The 20,651-nt window shown below is 35.5% G+C and overlaps 1 protein-coding gene across 10 annotated transcripts in view; it reads left to right on the top strand.

The window, feature by feature from the left end:
• The window catches only part of LOC107227889 (potassium voltage-gated channel protein Shaker), a 259,093-nt gene that overhangs the window by 121,028 nt on the left and 117,414 nt on the right, over positions 1–20,651 (top strand). The gene's annotated exons all lie outside the window — the stretch shown is intronic.

Genomic DNA, 20,651 nt, shown 5'->3' with positions numbered 1-20,651 from the left:
CATTAAGCAACTGGCAAGGAACATCGCGAGCAGTGGGAAAAGTTCTTTCTATCCAAGCAAAGAATTCTAGTTTACCTTGCACTGAATAATTTTTTCCTCCTTTTTCCGACTGAGATAGCCACAGATGGTGGTTTCCTGAATGGGTCAGTCGGTACCTTAACGTTTAAGGTTGCAGAACATAGTTCAATCTTTTTTCCAAATCCTCGAATTAATCCCAATTGGGCTTGCTGGAATTTCTATTGATTTATTGTTTTAAAAAACAGAGTGAATTTTATTTTCAGTTTACCGACTCGTTCGTCTACACGCATCATATCCTTTACAAGAATATGTAAAACACGACAAATTGCGCATGATTTGTCGTTCTTTTTTCCTCCCACATTCTCTTGAATCACAGCTGCCAACGCTCACCGTTTCTCTCACAATCAGCACTCTTCATTCTAGACCATCCATTTCTTCCATATCTTTCTCATATAACAATATCTTGATCAAAAATTGTTGGACAGATCAACTGTCCGAAAATTTCAAAACGAATTTTGCTGTCAGACGAGGATAGTCAGGATACTACAGTGATATTTGCAATGCTTTTTTCTTCCATCTTTGAAAAATATTACAGAAATATTTCAGCTGAAACTACAAATTTTCGGTAACGTAGACGCGACTTCACAATATTGTTCCAGGGAAAATTTCTTGTGATACGAGAAGTGTATTTAATCCTTAGCGTTCGAGCATCGATCTACTTTTTTTGCTATCCCTGATCACAGACTAATTCACGGAATAAAGGGTAGCGTAGGGAGAAGATGAGAAGGAAGCTTTCGTAGTTGACCTAATTCCCCCAATTTCGTTTGGCTGGTCGTTACTGCATGTTATTTTTTATTTTTTTTTTTCGTTTTTCACCACTCGACTCATTTCAAATATTCATATATCGGATGACCGAGTGAAACGTATTTTGATTCTATCAAGGGAATTCCCATATAATTCTGGCGTTTTCTTGTTATTGAAATGAAATCTTGAAGTTTATCGACTCGTTAAAATTTACTAGAACACTGAGTTACTCATCCAGTAAGCTACGCGGATATGGGTTGAAAAATTCTTGGTATAAAAATTGTAACATAATCTGACCAAGATCTTTCATTAGTTTATTGGATAAGAAATGTGGCAGGTAAAGTATAGATTCGCTGGAGGTTGTCTAACAAGATTAACGATTGGTTAACCTCTTGCCTAGGCTTGGCTAGGTTAGACAAGGTTAGACAAGGCAAGGTGAGGCGAGAAAAGTAAGTACAGGCCAGACTAGGCCGAGCCACAAATACCGCCTCATCCCTGCAGATTATCAATTTTTTCCTAGCTCACGCCAGGTAAAAGTTTCGACGTAAAAATTTGACAGCTTTATAGTCGTCGCTAGCTATGTAAAATATTTGGAAACACTGAAAGGGAATCCAGTTGAAAAAGATCTCAATTTTCAATATCAAACACTAGCACGTTGTGCAATAAAATATGTGTTTCCTCAAAGGGATGAAATTAAAGGGAGAGTTATTCTTTTTCATTGCTCGGTGCATTGCATTGTAGTTCGGTAAAATACTTCTTCAACTCAATTTCAGAAGTACTTTTCTGTCCAGCACATTACCACAATACGTCTAGTTCCTTCTTTCAGTTATCTTCTCTTGTTGTTACATATCTATTGATTATTTACTTTAAGAAAAATTCACCCTTATTCAAAAGTCTCTCAAAGAAGCGCTGAATTTGAATATTAATTCAGTGTCCACATGAATAATTGCGCCAGAAAAAATAACGGGAACTAAGAATAATACATTTTAAGCGTTCTTGGGAATTTTTTGGTAGTTAGGCTTTGATGATGCATCAATTTATTTCAAATCAAATTGTGATCAAACATTGGCTCCGTATTGGTCTATATTGAAATGGAATAGACTAATTTTTATCGAATAATTAGATACTTGTAATATCAATATGTGTACTTTTGCCTGGATGCAATAAGAAATTAGAGACACCGAAATTATTTCTTAATATTTATCTGAGAAATCGCGTACGAGCAATAACTGTTTTCTAGATTTGAATTATTGAAAATTTACCGATTTGCAGATACAATAAGTATATCACTGGATAAAAATCAGTGCATGTACTTTGATAATCATTAAAAAAAACTAGTGAAAAGTCACTAAATAGTCGGTGTATATGCTTTGATTGTTTTCAGTGGTATAAATACTTATAAGTTGGAATCAGTTAATTTCTACTGCTACATATTTGAAAAGTGCCGAATGCCGCGAAGAAAATCTTAATTTCAAAATTTGAACGAAGTACTAAAACTGTTGCATTTTATACCCATTATTTTTGCACAAGACTCGAAATGGTAAACGATCTTCTTTCAGGTGTTTAGGCAACTGGTGCAATTTTTTCATTTAACCAAGATGTGGAATAAATATTCATGACTTTTCCGTTTATTTGAAAACTGTATAAATTTTGAGAAATTTATTTAAACTTCAAACGAATGTGTATTTTTGTTTTTCAATAAGTTGGTTGATTTTAGTACAATGATAATTCAAAAAAAGTATCATCTCCAATAAATCTTGACTTTAAAAATAATCGTTATTCCAATGAAGACAGTTTCATAGTATCCGGTCATTCGGCGATGTATAATAAATCTGAGATTTAGTAAATAATTTCACCACTCAAAAATACGTGCTAAGGAACAAAAAAAAAAAAAAAATATGAAATGAAACGAAACAATGATTAAGTCCAACCGGATACAAGACGTTTATCGTAAAATTAATCGAGCCGCAACTATTTCGACAAGCTCGTAAATTCGAGCAATTGAAGAAACGTAGATATCTGACCGGGTGGGTTTGGTTTATTACAGAGCGAGAAAAGATCGATTCCAAAGAAAAACTGAACGAAAGTTGAAGCTTCGATTTCACGTACAAATTATTCAATACAAGCCGCACTGTACATTTCTGATTTACGATTTTCCAGCAGGTTGAAAAAATAATCAGAATGTCTTTGGCATGGATTGTTATGAAGATTGACCACGAATAATAAACGGGGGAAATTGCTCTCGCGGATTCACCTGAAAATAGTCAGCGGAGGCGGGATATGTCATGTCTGCACCTTCGTTTATTTCGATTCGGATAACTTCGGCGTGTTCCGGCAAATTTCGGGCGGCTCGGCTAACTTCGTTCTCCCCCCCTCCCCGTTACCCCCACCATTCCTCGATCACAATGCGGATGCGTGGTGGACGCGTTGCGTCTCAGCGCCTTACTGTCTGCCTCTCGTCTCTCCGTCTCTTCGTCGCTCGTCTGTTGTCTGCCATCTTCGCCGGCACACCGTCTGCAACCTTATCCGTCACCCGCAGACTCGTTCACTCCAACGTAGTAGCACGGAGAAAGAGACTGTACCTTAAATTGAATGCCGTTGCCTTGCAGTACGCTTAATTAAAACGGCGATTAATCAAGTCGTAAATAATGCAAAGTATACGTTTCACCGGACTCGAGGGTAGCTGTTATAGTAAAAAGCGTTACTTGTACACTCGGCAGGTTCTTGAAACATCGGATCGTTAGTAGATCTCGAAAGATTTCACCGCAGAGTGGAAATACCTGTAAAACGAGTTCCTCGAGCACGGTTATTAGTGTTGACTTTAGTAGACGAATTAATCGAACTTCTTGTTTCGTACGATTTTTAATCTTGTGGTATCCAAGGTTGATGATGAAAGATAGACATTGGTTTTTCCGATTCAGCCCTTTGGTGGGGGCCTTCCCCGAAGAACTATTCTAACATTTATTTAACATAACTTGAGGTATACGTAATCCATTTGACAAAAACCGAAAACAAAACGAGGAACCACTTTTGCCATCTGGCACAACAATTATCAAGAACCGATAAGCGTTGAAAATAAAATAAACAATTAAAAACCAATGGTATAGTTACTAATTTTGTATAAAAAGACCAGTTAACGTCAATCGTTGAACCTACTCATGCATTTTATATGTAAACAAAACCGACATCTCTTACTCTGTGTAAGCTAGGTCGTCGTCTGCAATTATGTATAACGTAATTAATGACCAATAACGTTAAGTTATGTTCAATAAATGTTATAGTTCTGAAGAGGCTCCCACGAAAGGGTTGAAACATGAACATCTATGCATGTTTTTTATCATTGACCTTGGGAATCAAAAAAATATCTCCCAGCGTCAACTTTTGTTCAACTATGAACAGGGGGTATTTATAATCGATCAATAGTGATCGTTAATTCTGCCAAGGTCACAGCGTTTGTTTGGGGTATAGAATTTTCCCGTTATTTATATTAATACTCGATACACTGTAATCAAAGATTGTGTACTATATATCTCTTCGATTTTCAATTAGCTGCCGCAGATATCGAAGACACTTGTAGAGTTTGATCACTGATACAAGTATCAATTTTTGGTCAGACAATCTCTTTAAACACAGTAGAAGTTTTAATTAAATACTTTCCTCACCACGGTGCTCCTGTGAATGTTTAAATAAATATTTCCTTTCGTTTAAAAGTTATTTGATACGTTGCTTCTGCGATAGATGAGTCATTTTTAAAGCCTAGAATGAAAAAAAGATCCGCTCAACGGTTTTGCTTCAACAATAACAAAATTTTGTTCTGAAATAATTGTAAAAAATTTATTCTTTCTATGGGTACAAATATAATAATTACATACAAAAACTAATCAAGATTGATGTATACTTTTAAGAACAAGTAAATATTTTTAATCAATTCAGTAAATAATCAAAGAATATTTTTTTATAAAGATAAATATATAATGTCATTCCACGCAAGAAGCATTGTAATCGCATAAAGCGTGTAACAATTTTTAAGAGAATTGCGAATAGACCAAAAATATCCATTGATACGCACTGGATTAATCGAATACATTTGATTGTTATTTCAAGTGCACATCAGTATTTATTAATTTTGAACAGTGATCGTTCTGTTTGTACTCACATAAAAAATATGTTTCTTACAATTTTTTATTTTCTATCATCACAAAAGAAGAATCGAGCGAACTACCGCAGGAGCAACATATCAAATAATTTTGAAATGATACGAAAAATTTGTGTAAATTTACCTAGGAGCATCGTGTCACGTGATTACGATATTTCGAGGACGAAACAATTTAACGATTTACTTACCGAAAGACGTTTTTATTTATCGGATCGATTTTTTTCCTCCTCTAGGTTTTCAGTATCAATTACACCAGAGATAATTGGCATCTACAAGTTTCGCCCCTTGGAATTCGAATGCCGATCCGCTTTAGAACACAAGCGCGTTTTAAAGGGAATATCTTCATACCGGCTCTCTGAACGTGAATTCAGACTTGCGCGATGTACGGATTGATGTACCATAAGGAAAATACCAGATTCGTATTGGGATTGTCACTTTGCAATGCGTCATCTGGTGGGAAAAAATCAAACTAATGCAACCAGGCTGACAGCTGACCGTTGACCGTGTTGTTTCGCGTGTGGATGATAGAACAGATATATTATTGATTACGTTTCATTAATTCAAGTGATACGATTAATTAGAAAACTCAAGAATTACGATTTGCTTCCATCAAAATTAAAAACTTAGATTATGGGGTGATAAAATGGCGCCGACAACCAGGCTCTGACGTCATGATGACATTTTCCAATATTTATGTAGCGGCTCCAGTCTGAAACTCTGGCTTCGGTGCAGCTCGCCTCACAATTTCTAGAACAATCTGCCCCTGATGGTCGGTTGATTCAGCCTGCTTCGTTGTCAAATTTGTACTTTGCACTCAAACAGTCCGAACCGTACATGATGGACCGGCAATTTCCCTAAGCAGGAATTTGTGCCGGAATCCTTGTCGTCAAATTCCAACCATCTTGACTCGGGTGACTTACCGGCACTCCAGAAATAGCCTGTTTAAATACTTTGAAGGGTATAACGGAACCCAGTGAGATCCCCAGGATGGGGCACCACAGCTTCTTGCGACGTCCCTGAACGCCTAAAAAGCTCGAGTTCATCACTTTTCTTGTGTTCCTACATAACGTGATGGGGATATCTGATACTGTGATATTTTGTTCCACATTCGCTGTGTTCACGAATCTTATCCACATTCGCGATTTTTGGAAAGCAATCGCGACTTGTCCGCGAGATTCTACTCCGTTTCTCTAGTTCCGTAAAGTATTAAGCAGGTTTTTTCCGTAAGAGTCGTGCCTGATATTCTACCCGGTAGTTCATGACTGAACCGTACGGTTCACAATATGATTGGTTCTTCAAACATAAGCACCCTTGAAACGAAGCATTTAATTTATGTTCTGTCATACTTTCCTCATCCCTTTTCTTTCCGTAACGTTCGATACACAACAATCGTGGTGACAAGTCGAATCAGTTAATCAAGTCACGTGAGCTGTGAAGAAATTTTCACACTCCAAGTAGAGTAGCGGGAAAAATGAGTCCCCTGTATAATCAAATGGGATTTTAAAAAACGTCGATTACGCTTGCAAACCATCTCTAGGCTGAAGACAAAAAAATTGCGTTGTTGAAATTGATGTAACATTATTTCTTGCTCAAGGGGCTCATTTCGCCCGCGTTTTTCTTACAAATATTTTTGTCTCCATCTCTAAACCTTTAATAGAAAAATCACGACGTTACATCAGTTCATGTTAATTGCCAAGAGACCTTTGAGTAGTAATAGTTTCGTAAATGATTGATAAAATGAATAAATAGAAGAAAAAAAGAACACTTGATCTTTGCGTGCAAATCAATAAGGAAGCCTTGTCAGTCTTCTTTGATGGAAAAAACGTATAAATTGCAAGTTCCGAGCTTTGTGTGCTAACAATAAATAAAATATTTCCTTCAACCTCAGCGATGGTTTCTTAATGATCTGTGTGTAAATTGTTCAGACAGAAAGGTATCAAATGGTATGGTGTCGTGGTTTACCTCGTACTTTTCGAAATCGAGATAAATACTTATGGAACCAATATATGGCATAAATGCGTTTCTTTCGATGTCACGTCAACTTTCAAGACACATCTCAATTGCATTCTCCAGCAATTTTTCCAGTTCGCCGTGATCTTGTTACATTAAGCATGTAAGTGGCGGCACGTAAGGAGTGCAAGTATGATCTGATAATGTGAACTTTTAGTGCTGCCTCCCCCTTCGTTCGGACCTATGATTATATACATTACTTGGAAGACTGTGTCACTCCGCTGTACGTAACTATTATCAATCATAACTGTCCGTGTCGGTTCCCTCAAGAAACTAGACGTCTCAATCATACTTGCGAGTAGGAAACCAGAACATTATTGTTGGTGACAGCGGTGGGATGACATATTTTTAACGCGATCAATTACATTGATGAACAAAATTTTGTAACAAGGAAGGTGATTATTAATTTTTAAACATCTATCTACCCTCTTTATTAAACCATATTTGTTACGATTTGATCAGGTCTAGTTTTTGTGGTATAAATACTGCCGGTAAAATTGAATGTTTATCGTTTGGACTTACTATTCTTGATTCAGGGTGTTTTGTCATTTATTGTAACTAGCTGACTGGTATTTATTATAAATAATACAATACCTTGAATCAAAAAATAATTATGGTTTTAGATGAAAGTAGATAAGTATTTCAAAATTAGTAAACACCTTCCTTGTTACAAAATTTTTTTGACCAGTGTACTGTAACATTATATATAACCTCACTATTGTTCATGAAAACTGTATTTTTGTAAATACAAAAAAAATCATACAGCACAACTATTCGTATCTAAAATATTCTAATATCAATTCTATTTCACGAAATCTTGTTCCTAACAAAACCAGTTAAAAGTTTTCATGTTACACACGAAAAGTAAATTTTTTCTGACTACTTTTATTTATGTTACTAAAGCAATCTTCACCACTGATGTTCTGAACTGCGTTTCCAATAATACTCGCGCTCATGTATTATTTTTTACTCATTGCGTCACCTCATGAAAAAACGGGAAAAATCTTACCAGTAGGATTCTCCGTTGTTAAATATCTTTAAAAAGGCACAAATTTTTTTACATAAAAATATCGAACATCCTTTTATTTATTACATGTTTTTTTTACGAGATTCCACCATTACATTTCTGATTCTGCTCCTTTAACTAGCCATAAAAATCCCCGTTATTCTTCGATCCAATAAAACGTGACGATTCAGAAAAGGCTACTTACCTGCTGAAAGGTAGTATTTAGGTCTTCTTGTATTTTCCTACTGGCTCGAAAACGGCAGAATTGAATTGAATGAAAGCCACAGTCTCACAATTAGTTTTGATTTCATTCAGCCCCCGGTTCGAAACAAATGATAGATGTGATTTCAGCCACTTAAATTAGGCACCTCCCACGGTTATTATGAAATATTCAGTAAATTCGCTTCGCCCCGGGTGGCCACTTTGGCCCTCATCTCCCCCACCTATACGCTTCCCGTGATACGCGCACCCTGTTTGCACCCCATCAGCACCTTCGGCCCGAACTTAATCTCCATCCTCGTTGAGGGTTCCACCGTATTTCTGGTCGAGGTGGATCGTTAAACGCTGCATCATGGATCCCAATTATTCGAAATCACTGAGCTCTCGTCAAGTGCAGTTTTCGTTGATTGATCGGCCTCAAAGTATTTGTCGCGTCTCATGCACTTGCCACTATTCCTTTTCCAGGCAAAATCGTTGATTTCTTGTGAACTACAGTGGAATTTTTGCCTCAAGTAATACAGCGTTAAAAATAATAGGTGTGCTAAAATCACGTCTGATTATTCTGGCACCGATTTTTATCACCGGTGCCAAAGGTTCTTACTTTCTCATATTCTCCAGATAGGTATATAGCGTCGTATGTTTAAATCCTCGCTTTGCAAACGGCCAGCAAAAGACAGGCACGACTGACTCTCAAAGTGTGTATACCTATATTGTGGTGTGCAGACTCACCGCAAACCTGCGGTGCTCGTGAAAAATGCTGTTTCATGCAATAAAACGGACCTCAACTTATTAACAGGTGTGTCTGTGACTATGAAAACGTAGTTTTTGTCGAATTCATTACAACTTCAGTTTTCAATAAAAAAATGTCAGTTCGCACAACCGATGTTGCCGTGAAATATTGTCACATTGAAAACGAGATGTCACCCAAGTTGTAAACGTTCCCGGAATTAGCACCACGATCAAATTTGAAGAAACCGAGAAATACGCGATCGTAAATTGTTTTTTTTTTCATCACTTTATTGTCAAAGCTAGGATGTCCGCTGTTTTTATAATTGGAACACTAAATTCTACACAATTAATCAGAGAGTCAAAGGATTGAAAGTCGAATAAGATTTGCAGAAAACAGCGTTTCATAAAACCTGACTTTTGTATTCGATGCGATGACACATTGGAAAAGGATAAACTGCTGTAGTTCGATTTCGAGTAGAAATATCTTTGCCCCGAACATGGCGACCCTTGAATTCCGGCTTTTTCTATCAGGCAGCGTTGGGTACAGAGACAGAATGCAAAAGTGGCTCTGGGTTCAGAGAAAAGCCATTTCTGTTCAGCAGTGCGCTGCAAGTATGCCGACGAAATATATTGCTCTCGAGACATCTTGGAGCTCTCGAAAGATACATCCACTTCCCAAGCGTGGATGTATAATGCACTTGTGTCTTAAGCCTTTGAATCGCAAACTTAGGTTTAGTAACGGTTTCGCGCTTTTGTGTTGATATATCCCGTAAACTCATCTACAGTGAGCCTTGCAAATGGAAAATACACCTGTTGTTACCGTATATCTACTGCAGGATTCAAGATATCCCATGGAGTGGATAAATCTTTCGAGTTTCACTCTGCTGTAAAAAATGGTGGTGTTAAGATTGACAAAAATTACCTGGTGTCGACTATGCAGAAGAATTTTTTCGTGGAATTAGATCAGATACAGATAGTGTTATGTGTAAATTAAATCTAAGAGATGAATAAGACATAAGACAGTGTTGGAGTGATATACGTATAATACAGCTGATATATTCATCAATCAAGGTAGCATAACCTTGACATGAAATATAACTGTCGAATTTACGTCAGGTAGTATGGGATTGGCATGAATTCCAAATATTAAATTGACATCACGTAGTGTGAAATTGACATTGAACGTAATTTTTTAAATTGACATCAGGTGGTGTGAGGATGACATGAAGTATAAAAGTTGAATTCACATCAACTAGTGCTGGATGGACGTTACATGTAAGTGTTCAATTGACATTAAGTGTTATGAGATTGACATCAGATATAAATGTTTAATTGACATCAGGTAGTGCTGGATTGTCATTAAATGTAAGTGTTGAATTGGCGTCTGGTATTATGTGATTGACATCAAATGTGAATTTTGAATTGACATCAAGTAGTGCTGGGTTGACGCTACACGTGAGTGTTGAATTGACATCAAGTGTTACGAGATTGACATCAAATATAGATGTTGAATTGACATCAAGTAGTTTTGGATTATCATTAAATGTAAGTGTTGAATTAGCGTCAGGTATTATGGGATCGATATCAAGTATAAATGTTGAATTGACATCAAGTAGTGATGGGTTGGCATTAAATGTAAGTATTGATTGACATTAGGCACTATGGGATTGACAAAAAATGTTGAATTGATATCGGGTAGTATCAGGATGCCATGACGTATAAATGCTAAATTGACATCATGTAGTGTTGTATCGACATGAAGTATAAATGTTGAATCGACATCAGGTAGTATGAGGATGACATGAGGTATAAATTTCGAATTGACATCAGGTAGTATTAAATTGCCACCCAATCGCAGTCTATAGAATGCTGTGCCGATCCTTTCTCACAGTGAGTGAAAAAATCTTTGTCGAACGATATGAATAATTCGGGGTTGGGGTGAAACGAGGTAGTTGAAGATAATGAAGTATGGTTAAAGAGGAATGTAAAATAAAAGAATTTGTACGGATTCGTTGGCTGCCTTGCGTCTCCTGCTCTGACCTTTCACCCTCGCCTCTTTGTCAGTCAGTTTCCCAGGACGGAGTTGGTGGGATTCCGAGTTGGCATAAAGGCGTAGGATTTCCCGGCCACACTAGCCGTCTACCGAGGCAAGGACAACTGGTTCAGGGCTACGTTAGTAATTGATTGAGTGACAGTTAGCTTCCCCCTTAACGCTCTTCGCCCTTCCAACGCTAGCTTCCACTTGAACAACCACCACGTGCCACGTACATGCCTACCATCGCTTTCTTCCTCCCCCCCCCCCCCCCCTCCCCTCACCCCGACCTCTTGGAGACCGAGCTTTGTTCCGCAGTGAAGTGAAAAAGCGGAGGAACGAACAAAAACAAGAGAAAATAAGCCAAAAAAAAAAAAAAACCATTCGAGTGATGCTGCGGGTAACTACTCTTCTTTTGTAGAACGATAGACTGAAGCGTTTCCGTGGACCTTTTTCTATTCACAACACAGAGATCTATTTCAGCATCGCCTCGAGGCGATTCGGGATTGTTAAAGCGATGCAACAGTCAGCAGAGTTTGCTTCGTTTGTATAATCATTGTTGTTCTTTTTTTTTTTTTCGAACACTCGCGAGCAAAATGGGCTGAGACTTGAGCAGTGTGTAATTGAGTTTTGTGTTTAAATGGAACAATGGAATGTCCTTTACGTTCTGGAAGTGAGGTTAATAATTTTTTTGCTCTTTGCGAACGGTATCAAATGAAATGGCAAAATTTACTCACACCTCTAAACCAGAATTAAACCTTGATTTTTGATTCAAGGATTTTCTATTGATATCGAGGTTTGATGAGACAGTCGTTATCAGTACTTCTGTTTAAAGGTTCTCTTCATCTGCACAGCGTGGCGTGTGATTGCAAACGATCAAGTTAAATTCCACTCCCTGTTCAAGTTTGTACAACTTTTCACATTGCAATGCTGCCAATCGAACTCGTCAAAAATTAATCGAAAATTAGAAGATTGTTTTTGATTTTCAGAAGAAAAGAAATGTGATGTTATAAATTAAGAATACGACCATGGCTGATCCCATATGATAGGAAGAAACTTCAGAATCTCATTTTTTCCCACTAAACTGATAAATATGTCACGGCTTTTGAATGAATGTTTTTGAACAAGTTTTCAAAAATTCGAAATCTAACATGATTGATAAAATATTCTACAACATTACGTCTAATTACAGGAACCTTCTTTTTAGCTACAAGAGTTTAAATGTTACGTGAAGAATTCAAAACTCGAAATCAAGCATCAATTCAATCTAAAATTATATTTTTTGATTTTTACTTGAATGAACTGCCGATTTTTACATTTCTTTTTATAAATCCAAGCATTTAGGTGTTTTTGACGAAATCAAAACTCAGAGCAACCAGATCGCTTCTTACATATCTATCGACGGTAGTGAAAACTGGTGTTTAGAAGATATTGGCACAGATGTATCTGATCTATGAGTTAATTTTGACTGAGATGAAAAAATAGACAATTCGAAGTCTTGTTGATAATATATGATGACTTGTGATGCAAAGAAGTTTATTTATGTAAAAATTTTCACTGTAGCTAAACGAAACAAGGAAACAGACTAAATAAATATTTCTTCGAGCCTCAAAAAATATATTTCTCAAAAAATTAACGAGGAAATAATCATGGACACTGTAGAATAAAAACAAATGAAAACAACAAAAATATATAACAATCTGAAGAAATTTGATCAATGTTGATTTTTTCTGCGAATAAAAGGTTTTTGAGGCGGATTAAGTTAATCCTCGAAAAGCTTACAAGCTGGTATAAGCTTGAATTAAAATGTAAAGCGAACAAAGACAAGCCTCTGACGCTGTGGTAAAAAGTTTTTTAAAAATGCTATAAATTTTCGCATTCAATGAATAAAAAGTCTAACGAGGAATCTGTATGCGATAATTTATGAAAAAATCAGGAGCGAAACGAAGGAAATTTTCCCTCATATTTAATTGTCAACAACAATATCTTCAAGAATCTCGATACAAAATAAAAAGCTTACCAGTTTAATGTAAAATGACATTGAACAAAAGATAATTAACATTTGTCGAAAAAGTTTGCTTTTGCAACCAGAATTTCAAAAATTAAGGAAATAAATGATTCTTATCATCCGAATCATTAAAATCATAAGTTTTGAAGTACAACATACAAGATTGTCAACAAATTTAATCAGAAATATTACTTCCGATTTCTTATCAGCCGACTAACCTCCATCACAGGTTTAAAAATTATTTCAAATATCTGCAAAATCAAACTTTTTCCCCAAATAGTAATTATTCTCTGTCTAGTAATCACTTGACCTATAATACTCACCGTGCTAAACAAAACTATAAAATCGTTAATATTTCACCCAAGATCACAAAAGTAAATTTTGACAGGGTTTTATGTAATATTTTTCCATTGTTTTAATGGATGGTAAATAAAACAAATAATGAATTTCGCTCAGGAATTTTTTTTTTTTTTATTTCTTTCGTTCAACGGTGTTATAAATAATATTTAGGGATGATTTCGGTGCGCGGATAGTTTTAACAGCCCGATAAAGGAACGGAAATAGAGGAAGCAGTCCTCCAGGTACGTCTTCGAATTGCACGTATTACGGGTGTAATATTATTCAATGGTTCAGGGTTAAAATGGTGCACCGTTTACCAAGCACTCAGAGTGCTCGCATTACCGCGCGCAATTTAGTGCTGCTCTGTAGAGATTTCGAGAATAACGCGGTAAACCACGAAGAGGACTATTTCATAATATTCCCGAGGTTTTAATTACGCCACGAATGTCTCATCAAGGATGCGTCCTTTTCTGGGATAGCCTGAAATTCAACGGGGAAAAGTTTAGACTATATGGGCATAAGGGTGCTCCTTAATAGGTTTTTTTTTTTTTTTATATATTTTTTAATTTTTATGCTCCCAGAAACTTGAACGCTTTGAAATTCGTGACAAAACAATTCACTAAAAATTTGAGATCTCCGTATCAACTTTTAAGATAGTTCGCTTCGTCATCGAAGTATTTTATGGAAATAAAATGGGAAAAACTGTTTTTGCGTTTTTTAAACGTTACAAGTCGTTGACGAATATACCGACAATAATAGAGAATTGATAGTTTTGTAGAGAATTGAACGCTCTACAAAAAAGCTCCGATGTGTAAAATTTGTAAACGAAAGCGGTCATATGGTAATCAATGTTCAAAGTTCAACTTGTACAAAGTTATAATTCTTTCAAGTATAGATACGAAATGAACAATCGTGTTGTAAAATATATTGCACATTTTTTTTTAGGTTACAAAATTTAAGATAGATTCTTGTAATTGCATTACCATAAAACTTTATTGCACAATGCACGAAAATAAAAATTATTTTCTACTAGTATTGATCGATCTAACTTAAAAAAAAAAAAATGGAGAAATTTCAGTATCGATTCATATTCTGATTTGATCGCAATTCTCTAAAAGAAAAAAAAATATTCGCTTACGGCTTATGAAAATTTCTAAGAGCAAAAAAAGTTTTTCCCATATTATTTCGATTAGATACTTCGATCACAAAACGGACTATCTTAGAGTTGATATAGACAGTTAAAAATTTTCAGGGAATATTTTTTTTATCAATGTAAAAGCGTTTAAGCTCCTGGGAGTGTAAAAATTCAAAAAAAAAAAAAAAAAAACTAACGAAGACCGCCCTAATGCACATTTTTGCCTGGATGTTAATATCGCGTCGACATGTCAGCGTTAAAGTGATAGATAATTTATGGTAACATTATCGTGTTGGTCACATACTGATTAAATGTAATATGAAAAATTCATACATCTGTACAAGTCATTCGGATAACAAATTATTAGAACGATCCTCTCAGCCACTAACAAATTGACGTTGCTGTAAACTTGACGGCTGGTTGTGAAGGTTGAGTTATAAATAACTTCCAAGTTATAAGTCGCTGAAGATCTAGGTTCGGAAGATATTTTACCCAACCGTGAAATTGAGCTTTTTCCACGAACTGACCTCTTCGTGCGGATTTTTCGTCAGATCATTAATCGTCGATGAATTTTGAAAAAAAAATGATAATAATAATAATTCTGTTTCGAATATATGAAAGCGATGGGTTTGTTTATAATGGATTGAAGGTACGTAATTTTGCTCCGCGTAATTTTTCACCGATCCTCATTTTGTGTAGGAAAGGCTTGTTCGTTGGTTTATAGTTTGTAAATTAGTTCAAAGTTAATTTAGAGGTATTTGTAAATGTTTGATCGGTTGAAAATAAGTTCTAGTTTAATGAACAACGCTTTTTTCACGTGATTGTTGCGAAAAGGTAGGAGAAGGCATTCCGTAAAAGATGTAGAAATTGAGACGTTCTGTGAACAATAAATAAATTTATTTACGAATCTCATATCGCTGGTATCATCAAGTGCGCTGGAAAAGTTTATCTGAATTCATTATTCAATTTACGTCGTTCCACCTCTATTGTAAAAGTTCGCCAAAGAGATTCTGGCAACTTTAGTTTATCTAAAAGGAAAAGTCTTCCGGATAACTAAAGAATCAGCTAATGATTTCAGAAATTAACGAAAATTAAAAGGGAAACATCTTAAACAAATCACCAATTTATCTTGCAATAAATGTATAAGACTTCTCGTAACGAACGAAATAAATAAATAACCGTAATAAAATAAAGTGGAAAACAAAAATTAGGGAGACAACATCTTGCATCACAATTTGTCCGTATTGATCAAAAACAAGCATAGTTCGTAGGGTGGTAAAATAATATACTAGTCATTCAAAATGCGCACTTATGTATGAAATTTTTTTTCATTCGCATATCGATTGAAAAACGAGTCACGTTAGAATAAATTAGAATTGTGCGAGTTATCGATTCTAAAGAATCGTAAAATTTCAAACGAATGGAAAAAAGTGATCAGGAGACGTAAAAATTAAGGACATAAAATTTACCAGCTGCGTTAAAAGCAATTACATTTCAGTATCGGTTCTCATCAGACTCCGCAAGCTGGCAATAAGAATAAAATCCTCTCTCAACACTTTAATTCTTCACCATTAGTGTTGGAAACTTTTCCTCGATTCTCTTGCGTCTATTTTCTTCTTCAAGGAAACGCCGCTGTTTTATGAATTTGACCCGTCGAGTTTGGAAGTGAGTCCGTATGCTGGATACAGGATTAGTATTCGTCCTTGCGCTTCGCTACAATGCTAAGTCCTTGCATTTAGAATTAGGACGAGGACTGAAACGTGGCCGCAGCCAACCCAAGACCGACATGCAGTTTTTCTTTCGGAAACGGAAAGGTTTCAAATAATATTGAAAGTCTCAATCAACGTTGAAATAATTAACCTAATTGATTTTCCGTTATACACTGAGAAAAATTTCATTTGTTATAGTAACTAGAAAAATTCAGCAAAACAGGTATCGTTAAAAAAAACTGTTTGAATATTGTTGGATTTACGAAAAACGAGGTACGCGAAACCATTTTGCGCTGTTGTCGATCCTTTTTTGGTAATTGCAACGCAAAATCATTTTCTTCGGTTTACTCTACTTTTTTGGTTAAATAAGGCCTTAACGTCAATTTATTCTTGCACAAGCATTGAATTTTTGCAACGGTTGCAAGAAAATCTAGTAACAGTGATCGTAATGAGAAAGAATAGTAACGGATACTAGACTTTCTGGTAACAGCTAGAAAACTAATTTTCATTTTTTACCTTGAACTATATTTTTCGATTGTGGTAAAAAACGAAAATAGTTAAGGACTGAGCGGTAACCGGAACTAACAATTTCTCTCAGTTTACACGTAAATTACATCGGTCATCACGAATTTTGAGGTTGGGTTCTAGATGCCAAATCATTTCTTCCAGGTAACTAATAAAAGAACTGACAGTTGTATTTTATGAAGTTTGCTTTCGTGATTTTACCTATTTTTTTAAAAATTTATTGTAAATAACAATTAAATAAGCTTTAGTTTCGCATTTAAATCACTTGTATTCAAAAATAATAATTAATCACCGGTCAGCGGAATATATGTATATTTTTTTTTTGGAGTTTATATTTCAGTTGATAAATATCATCACCAAAATCTCAATTTAATACTTATAAAGTTTGCTGTTGTCTTTTCTTAGCTATTAACCAAAAAATTCAAGACTTGTTTGTCAACGTAAAAAAGATAGAAGCAAAGCTTACAAGTAATAAACGAAGATTTTCGTTATTACTCGATCAATGGAATCCAAATTTATTATTTATTTAAATAGAAACTGAAAAAAAAAGTTTTATTTTGCAGACCTGTGTTATCGCTGTAGGTTGTATTTAAGTTGACATTGATTCCAACATCGATCTTTAATCATCAAATGTATCGAGATTAGTGTGAATCGAATCATTGATTGCATTAAAATTGAAATCAAATTGCGAACGCAGTATAATAATAAGAATTTTCCTATTTAATCGAAGTTTTTCAGAATAATCCGTATTCTAATCCAATTCTGATAAAAAGTCACGTTCTATAAGCCAGTAAACACGAGATATCGTGGCATCTTTATTTTGTTTCTAAAAAAAAAAAAAAAAACCGCCAATAATGAGTAAGTCGATACTTTTTTCATGTCACCTGTACAAGTGATGAAATATAAAAACGGTCACTATACTATATTCACGTGTCAATTCTTTTTTTGACAACACGCGGTTACACACGAAAAATGTATGACGAATTTTTTCCGGACCGTACCCCCGAATCTACATTAAACAATTCAAAAAGGATATCCAAATTTTTTCACATTTTTATCTCAACTCTAACCCGTGCCTGTAAGAGTGAAAATTTCCTCATTTAAAATAAACGTGTTTCCGACATATTCAAAGTATATATATTTTACTGTAAGGGTAATAATAAATACTGTAAGGGTAAATAATGTTAAAAAAAATTTATAACCGCGATGTTTTAGCGGGCATTAGTGCTATTATTTGAGGAAAAAAATTCACATAATCAACAGAAACAGCAATGAACGATAGCGAATCGAAAAATGAATCGTTAATTTATTTCACCCTCACGTGGAACCTGACATTAAAAAACATTACGTAGAAACGGAGATATCGATTCAAATGACTTGAAAAAATTTTAGGATACTCTTGAAATATGATTTTTCAAAGCAAATTAGTTGTCTTTGGCATAATTAAATTTTGAATACGGAAAAAAGAAATTCATAAAACAAGGAATAACCGAAAAATCGATCATTTGAGTAAAATAGTCATAACTCACTGAATTTTCAATATTTTCAGCTGAACATTGACCGAATAACTCTCAAGACACAGATATTTAAGAAAAAAAAAAGTATGGAGATACCGCGAGACGAGAGAAAGATATTTATTCAAGCGAGTGAGGTTGAATTTTTGGAAAAGGAATGAATTAAAGATTGTTACGATATTTCGTTATTTGTCTTGAATAAAGTCAGATAATTTTTGATGTTATCGTTGGTTTCACGTACATATAAATTAGAACGGACGAAAACTAATCTCTGTATTGTATGCAAGGACGATATGTCGAACCTAAGTCTGTTTATATTTACATTACGCTCTTACGATTCCGGAGCGACAAGTACGAATGAATAACAGATTCTCGTTCAGCACCTCGGTTCGTCAGTCTTATCGGATATTTGCGGGAAGGAAGACGTGATAAAGTTTGCCGAGTGAAATTTAAAGTTAATAACCCATTCCGTAAGATTTTGTCGCGTGTAATTTACGGTCATTGAAAATGTGAAGTTAAATAATATAAAAACGAAGTGAATTTTCTTCAAACGTGTGCAATTTTGGTTTTAGTTTTTTTACGATTTGCTCGATACATACTACACTGAGAAAAATTTTTAGTTCCGGTTACCGCTCGGTCCTCAACTATTTTCGTTTTTTACCACAATCGAAAAATATAGTTCTAGGCAGAAAATGAAAATTAGTTTTCTAGCTGTTACCGGAAAGTCTATTATCAGTTACTATTCTTTCTCATTACGATCATTGTTACTATATTTTCTTGCAACTGTTGCGAAAATTTAATGCTTGTGCAAGATTGAATTGACGTTAAAGCCTTATTTAACAAAAAAAAAAGTAGAGTAAACCTCACAAACTGATTTTGCGTTGCAATTAACAAAAAAGGATCGACGATAGCGCAAAATGGTTACGCGTACCTCGTTTTTCGTAATTCCAACAATATTCAAACAGTTTTTTTTAACGATACTCGTTTTGTTAAATTTTTCTAGTTATTGTACAAATGAAATTTTTCTCAGTGTACGTATTAAATAATTGTCAAGTATATGAAATGGCGGTACGATTTTCTGAAAAATAGATTGCTGCTATTTATTCTACTCAGAATTATTCTCGCATTGCTAGAAAAACATAAATTTTGGGAAAAAAAAACAAAACTCAATTTCTGAAACATGTCCAAAACATGTCAAAATCGTCCAAAAAGTGTTTCGTTACTCAAATAAAGGGATTTTGAGTCAATATTTTCGTTCCAAAGTGAACGGGTTAACTTTGATCTTCTATTTAAATGCACGAGGAGATAGACCCGTCTTCACCCTTCGAATATCGCCAAGAGACTAAAAGTCTGGCCACGAAATCATAAAGATCCCTCTGTTCTTTCTTCGTGTGAAATCACTGTTTACGTTTATATTATTAACCATTTAAAGGGCAGTTTACACGCCCACCTGTTTAGTCTAAGTTGTTTTTTCAGATTTCAAATATATTTTTGCACTTTTTGGATACACATAAACACTTTTTGGACTGTCGGGTGCCTAAGTCATAAAAATTTAATGCTAAATTGCAATAATTCTATTACTTACACGTCCGTTACAAACAATCAACGTGAAAAAACTAGTCTTTTTATTTTAAATCGGTCTTTTTGTAACTCAGACAGCCGAGGCTCTGAATTTTGTTTCTCAAATTCTCCATACACAGTATTGTAGTATAAATTTATGGTCAAATTTTTCTAAAAAAAAAACAAAATAAAAAAAAAAAATGATGATAAATTTCAGAAAATTCCTGCCATTTTCAATTTCACAATTGAGCCAAATAAAAATCGTAATCAGTTACCCGAAAAACCTGTAAAAATAAACCTATGATTCTATAAACTTCTTCGTTAAAAAAATATGCCCTTTAAAATATTAAAGAGAAACAATTCTTCGCGCTAATGACTTAATAAATGGTTAATAATCGCGGGTGTGCGATGACAAGCAGAGAGGACATGTGGAAGAGGAAGACGACTCGGATCCCGAGTAGTGGAAGCGGGATTCTCCGCGGGGTGTAAAGGGGGTTCGTTAAGGGGGCGGAGGGTGGTTTTGGGGCGAGATCGAGCCAGGTTTGGGATATCGACTGAAGGCGGCGTCCCCCGACGTCCGGGGGTGGAAGCGCGGGCCCTCGGAGTTTTCCCGCGGCCGTGGCGCCGCCATCGAGCTCTGCGGCGGCGCGTGGCATCAGCCGTTATCCTCCGGCTCCAACCTATCCCAGGTCCAACCCGTGTGCCCGACAGAAACCCACTTAGAAGCCTTCTCCGCGCGGCTGAACGAGCGCGGCGCCAGTCAGTGTGTGGCTGCCGAGTGCCGTGCGGTCTAGTGTGTCACTTTCTTCTCCGTCTTTCTCTCCCTGAAATCTCTCTCTCTCTCTCTCTCTCTCTTTTTTCTCTCTCACTCTCTCTCTCTCTCTGTC

This window comes from Neodiprion lecontei, chromosome 7 (assembly GCF_021901455.1).
Source record: "Neodiprion lecontei isolate iyNeoLeco1 chromosome 7, iyNeoLeco1.1, whole genome shotgun sequence".
Lineage (NCBI taxonomy): Eukaryota > Metazoa > Arthropoda > Insecta > Hymenoptera > Diprionidae > Neodiprion > Neodiprion lecontei.
The sequence above is the reverse complement of the archived record's forward strand: the minus strand, read 5'-3'. Positions and strand labels throughout refer to the sequence as shown.